General features: G+C 39.0%; 1 long non-coding RNA gene across 1 annotated transcript; it reads left to right on the top strand.

Annotated features, from left to right (window-relative positions):
* The first annotated feature begins 643 nt into the window (after positions 1-643).
* Positions 644-4,210, top strand: LOC121877199. Its single transcript, XR_006090935.1, has 3 exons — positions 644-735; positions 954-1,112; positions 4,116-4,210. It is a non-coding gene; the product is annotated as an uncharacterized LOC121877199 (long non-coding RNA).
* The last annotated feature ends 2,286 nt before the right edge of the window (positions 4,211-6,496 follow it).

Genomic DNA, 6,496 nt, shown 5'->3' on the forward strand with positions numbered 1-6,496 from the left:
GTAGTGTGTGGTACTGTAGTGTTGTCTTACTGTAGTGTGTAGTACTGTAGTGTGTAGTACTGTAGTGTGTATTAATGTAGTGTTGTCTTACTGTAGTGTTGTCTTACTATAGTGTGTGGTACTGTAGTGTGTGGTACTGTAGTGTTGTCTTACTGTAGTGTGTGGTTCTGTAGTGTTTGGTACTGTAGTGTGTGGTACTGTAGTGTGTAGTACTGTAGTGTTGTCTTACTGTAGTGTGTAGTACTGTAGTGTGTAGTACTGTAGTGTGTGGCAACTGTCTTAACCCTTTATAGGCAGAAGAAGATATTATTGAGCTGAGACAAACCCTTACCCAATAAAAGATTAAGGCATCACGTTTAGTTGACAACGTGTCCAGGAGTCTTGCCAGGTCTCCAACACTAGGATGGGTATACACAGGGGCGTATTGATCTGTTGTTTTGGGAAGTCTATAATTTGTAGCTTCAGTTAATTACAGAATCCTGGCGGGTTGAGGTGATGATTTTATATATATATATATATATATATATATATATATATATATATATATATATATATATATATATATATATATATATATATATATATATATATATATATATATATATATATATACAGGTATATATATATATTTTTTTTCTCCACAGCTTCGAGTGGGTGTTCCCAGACTTAGTCACTGCAGGATTCCAGCAGCCTAATGGTACTTGGCTAGGCGTTATAAGCTATCTTATCCGCCAGGTGAGTCTGTTTTGTTGTAAGGTAAACAATGGTAAGTCATCACTAATTATCCTATTCGTGTGTTTCCTTAGTATGTTATATTGCTCGCGATTGTTTCTGTGAATATTTCTCAACATTGTTTATTGATAGAGTTCATTATACTGAGATGGTTCAATTTTGTTGCATTTTTTTCCAGCCTTCACCTCAACTTGGTATTAATAATAATATCCATTTGTCAGGAGTGTGATATATCGGGTTCTTCATTTCCTATGAATCATCTGCGATTTCACACTGTCGACTTCAGTATACCGATATTCATGGAGTCTTCTGTGATTGCATACCAGAGTCCAGTAATTGGAGCAGATCTCGCTGGTTTTGTGAAACCTTTTACAACTTTTGTGAGTTTAATAGTTTTACGTTGTGAAGAGATAAATTAATGTTGTTATTATTGCGTCAATAGTAATAAACTAAATAAGTATAATGGTACAATTAACACATCATAAGCCTCTTTGTCCCTTACCTTCTTCCCACTCAGAGCGTCTCACTTACAGGTAATCACTTGAGAACAGAAAGACAAAAAGATCCAAGATGTTGGTTGATTCTGATGCTTAGAAACTTCTGAGACAAAATCCACTTTACTCAGTAAACAGTAAATGTAACAGAACATTAAAGAATATCGTGAGGGTCACATTTAGCTGTTTTCATCAACTTCTACGTCTCTGTCACGTGTGAATAGTTTGTATATAACACACAGTGCTAACACCCATATCCGATACTTATCATCTCCCGCCGCACAAAAATCATATCTTAATGATCTAGGAAAAGTAAACTTGCACATAATAGTTACTAAGGAATTTGTCAAAAATCCTTTTTACATTTATTTTTTTACTTAGTCTTAGTTAATTTTGTTCATGACATGTCACGGCGGTGGTGCATACTGTAATGAACGCTTCACTACTTGTCGGTACACTAGGGTCAAGAACTATACATACATATTATCAATTTAACTTGTATCTGTACTGAATTTTTTCTTTGGTCAAGTACTTGTACGGCTCCTGGCACCTGCTTAAAGATTAATAAATTACCGTAAGTGAAAAAAATATGGGAGTTGGAAAAGTGAATGTAAGCAGGAAACATATAGAGAATTGTTTTGACCTGGTATATACAGTATTACACATATTTGCTGTCATTCACGGTTATTTAGTTCTATATCCCTTTACAATGTGTAAGAGGCGACGATTCTTTAATTTATCGCCAAGCAACCTTATAACGCCGTGTCACGGGAAACTAGAAAAGGTGGATAGGTGAAGGTGAGGGTTATCTAGTACCGTTCCTTACCTCACCTCCAGTACCCTCTCGCGTTAGCCTCAATTTTGTTCTCTGAAAGTCAACACAAGTTCAATAGGTGAGTTAAAGGTGATATAATAAGTCTATATTAAGAGTTGGAAAATTTCATTTCAGAAGAGAAAAATAGAAGATGAAAATAGAGAATATATAAATGACTATAACGAATGTTTGTCATTCACACAGAGATATAGAGGACTTCCTTCTTATATCATTTACAATGGAGAATTGGCCAACATCGAGCAGTGCAATCTCGAAAGCCATTTTCACACGAAGCACAGAGACTTCACTGAGAAATATGCAGCTGGAGATGCCAGAAAGAAAACTGTGGAGAAAGTGAAACACAAAGCAGAACAAAGTGAGAGTAAATTCACGAAATGAGTGAAATCTTTAAATGACACAACTGCAGACAGTGTTGTGGTAAGTCAAGAGATAATTAAACGAGGTCCTTTCAAAGATGGTGCATACATGGAGCATTGTTTTACTGAAGCATCAGAGCTGTTTAGTGAATTAAGGAAGAGCCAGTGTCTGCAAAGACGGTGAGGGATAGAGCATTAAAATGGCCAAAGACATCACCAGTCGGCAAACTTATGACATTAATTCAGTCCAGGACATATCTATTGAACGTGAAGAATCTTGTTGATGATGATGATGGTGATGATGATGATGATGATGATGATGATGATGATGATGATGATGATGATGATGGCATTGTACAAGAGGAACTCATTGACTTGCTACCCCTCACTGGTCAAACGAGGAATCCTTTTTTTCATCTAAAGTAATATCACTTGTTTGTAAACAAAAGAAACGTAAACCAACTACAAATTTCTGTGTTGCGACTGATGGTGCACCGAGTATGAGAGGGACACACAAGGGTTTTGTTTCTTTATTAAGGAAATATCTGGATCTTGATGTGATATCATTTTACCGCATCAGTCATCAAGATACACTGTGTGCACAGTCTTTACCACCAGAGTTCACACAAGTGATGACCTTAGTAGTGAAAACTGTCAACAAAATAATAGTAAAAAGACTTAAGCCAGCGACAGTTTCGTGAACTTCTGAAAGAGGTTGATTGTCAGTATTCAGACCTTCTCCTTAACAACAATTACTAGTATAGAGGACGAGTACTCGTAAGGTTTACAGTCTGTCTGGGTAGAAGTGAAGAAATATCTGCGTGATAAAGGCCATGAATATTCTTAGCTATAAAATTTCCCGTCATGGTGGAAGTCGCTTTTAAATGACCTTAACAGAAGACTAAAGGAAAGGGAAACATCTCTGTTGCTATTAGAAGAACTGTTGCTATTAGAACGAAAGTTACCTTTGTTTGTGAGGGATATTGAGAAAGTTGATCAATTAGTAATGAGGAGAAGACTAATTAGGTCTGAGAGGCGTCCTGCAGATTATAAATGGCATTGCCACCAACTCGTCTTTACGTAATCATTATAGCATGTATTGTATTATAATATTTCTAAGGTACTAATCGCTTGTTCATATCTTGTTTGACATTCATTACCTCCTGGAAAAGTCCAAATTACCCTCTCGGAGTAATTTACTCAGAGTGTAGTATCCGCACTGGACAAGAATCAAATGCTCTGTCTGTTCATATGAGAGAATCTGATCATCCGACTAATTAGGATAATGTTTATAAAGTTGTTTCGTGTAAAACAATTGTTGATTTTAACAATATTAAAACAGTAATTATTAGGAATACTGTTAATAGTAATGTTAACCGTATTTTTGGTTATATAAATTAGGTCCTTCCATCATTAACAACTTTGTCACAAGTCTATGGTGAGTATTGCATCGTAGTCCTTCCAGACTTTATGTGACCACCGGGAAGTTGTTACTTGTCTCCCGGCACCTGTATGTAGATCTCATTCTTGACTCTTGGCCTTAGTTGTTGAAGCTCAGTAATAACACATAGCGTCAACGTCTGGCAGCTCACTCTTACTATATCTCCTGAAGATGTGAATAATCACGAAAGCGCTTGGATCTTGTTCGCGCTTCTGGGTCCTGGTGGTCACCAATATCTTATATGAACTATGTTACAGATATGGCTCCTCATCCTAGCATCAATGGTTGCGGTCATGATGATGATTTTCTTCATTGAGTGGGGTGAGAGTTTCCTCTTCCGTCAGCAACAGAGGTAAACAGTATATAACTGCTCAGTAAATAAAACTCCATGTAGCTAGAAAGCTGTAGATATTTTGTATAATAAAAAAATATCCATAAGATTGCCAGCGCTAAGCCTTTTGAGACATGAAGCTTTCTCGAGGAGCTATATAACGTTTTCAATTAATTGTCAAGCAGTTAATCTGGTATATGACACGTATATAGTTCTCTCCCACAAATGTTCGATTTTCGCATTTACATTTTGCAAATCTTTGATATAGTATTTGTACGGTGTGGTGTCTTAATGTCCATTTATAGTATAACAGTAACCAGCCGTTATATCTGTGTGGTGCCTGAGGCTCCTCTTATAGTATAACAGTAACCAGCCGTTATATCTGGGTGGTGCCTGAGGCTCCTCTTATAGTATAACAGTAACCAGCCGTTATATATGTGTGGTGCCTGAGGCTCCTCTTATAGTATAACAGTAACCAGCCGTTATATCTGTGTGGTGCCTGAGGCTCCTCTTATAGTATAACAGTAACCAGCCGTTATGTCTGTGTGGTGTTTGAGGCTCCTCTTATATTATAACAGTAACCAGCCGTTATGTCTGTGTGTGCCTGAGGCTCCTCTTATAGTATAACAGTAACCAGCCGTTATATCTGGGTGGTGCCTGAGGCTCCTCTTATAGTATAACAGTAACCAGCCGTTATATATGTGGTGCCTGAGGCTCCTCTTATAATAACAGTAACCAGCCGTTATATCTGTGTGGTGCCTGAGGATCCTCTTATAGTATAACAGTAGCCAGCCGTTATGTCTGTGTGGTGTTTGAGGCTCCTCTTATATTATAACAGTAACCAGCCGTTATGTCTGTGTGGTGTCTGAGGCTCCTCTTATAGTATAACAGTAACCAGCCGTTATATCTGGGTGGTGCCTGAGGCTCCTCTTATAGTATAACAGTAACCAGCCGTTATATCTGGGTGGTGTCTGAGGCTCCTCTTATATTATAACAGTAACCAGCCGTTATATCTGGGTGGTGCCTGAGGCTACTCTTATAGTATAACAGTAACCAGCCGATATATCTGGGTGGTGCCTGAGGCTCCTCTTATAGTATAACAGTAACCAGCCGTTATGTCTGTGTGGTGTCTGAGGCTCCTCTTATATTATAACAGTAACCAGCCGTTATATCTGTGTGGTGCCTGAGGCTCCTCTTATAGTATAACAGTAACCAGCCGTTATGTCTGTGTGGTGTCTGAGGCTCTTCTTATATTATAACAGTAACCAGCCGTTATATCTTGGTGGTGCCTGAGGCTCCTCTTATAGTATAACAGTAACCAGCCGTTATATATGTGTGGTGCCTGAGGCTCCTCTTATAGTATAACAGTAACCAGCCGTTATATCTGGGTGGTGCCAGGAGGCTCCTCTTATAGTATAACAGTAACCAGCCGTTATATCTGGGTGGTGCCTGAGGCTCCTCTTATAGTATAACAGTAACCAGCCGTTATATCTGTGTGGTGCTGAGGCTCCTCTTATAGTATAACAGTAACCAGCCGTTATATATGTGTGGTGCCTGAGGCTCCTCTTATAGTATAACAGTAACCAGCCGTTATATCTGTGTGGTGCCTGAGGCTCCTCTTATAGTATAACAGTAACCAGCCGTTATATATGTGTGGTGCCTGAGGCTCCTCTTATAGTATAACAGTAACCAGCCGTTATATATGTGTGCCAGTGCCTGAGGCTCCTCTTATAGTATAACAGTAACCAGCCGTTATATATGTGTGGTGCCTGAGGCTCCTCTTATAGTATAACAGTAACCAGCCGTTATATCTGTGTGGTGCCTGAGGCTCCTCTTATAGTATAACAGTAACCAGCCGTTATATCTGTGTGGTGTCTGAGGCTCCTTTTATAGTATAAACCAGTTATATCTGTGGTGCCTGAGCAGAACCCAACCGTTATGTCTGTGGTGCAAGAGCTCCTCTTATAGTATAACAGTAACCAGCCGTTATAGCTGGGTGGTGCCTGAAGCTCCTCTTATAGTATATCAGTAACCAGCCGTTATATCTGGGTGGTGCCTGAGGCTCCTCTTATAGTATAACAGTAACCAGCCGTTATGTCTCTGTGGTGCCTGAGGCTCCTCTTATAGTATAATATTAACCAGCCGTTATATCTGGGTGGTGCCTGAGGCTCCTCTTATAGTATAACAGTAACCAGCCGTTATGTCTGTGTGGTGCCTGAGGCTCCGCTTATAGTATAACAGTAACGAGCTGTTATATCTGTGTGGTGCCTGAGGCTCCTCTTATAGTATAACAGTAACCAGCCGTTA

The sequence above is a fragment of the Homarus americanus genome, unplaced genomic scaffold, assembly GCF_018991925.1.
Source record: "Homarus americanus isolate GMGI-L3 unplaced genomic scaffold, GMGI_Hamer_2.0 scaffold44602, whole genome shotgun sequence".
NCBI classification, from domain to species: domain Eukaryota; kingdom Metazoa; phylum Arthropoda; class Malacostraca; order Decapoda; family Nephropidae; genus Homarus; species Homarus americanus.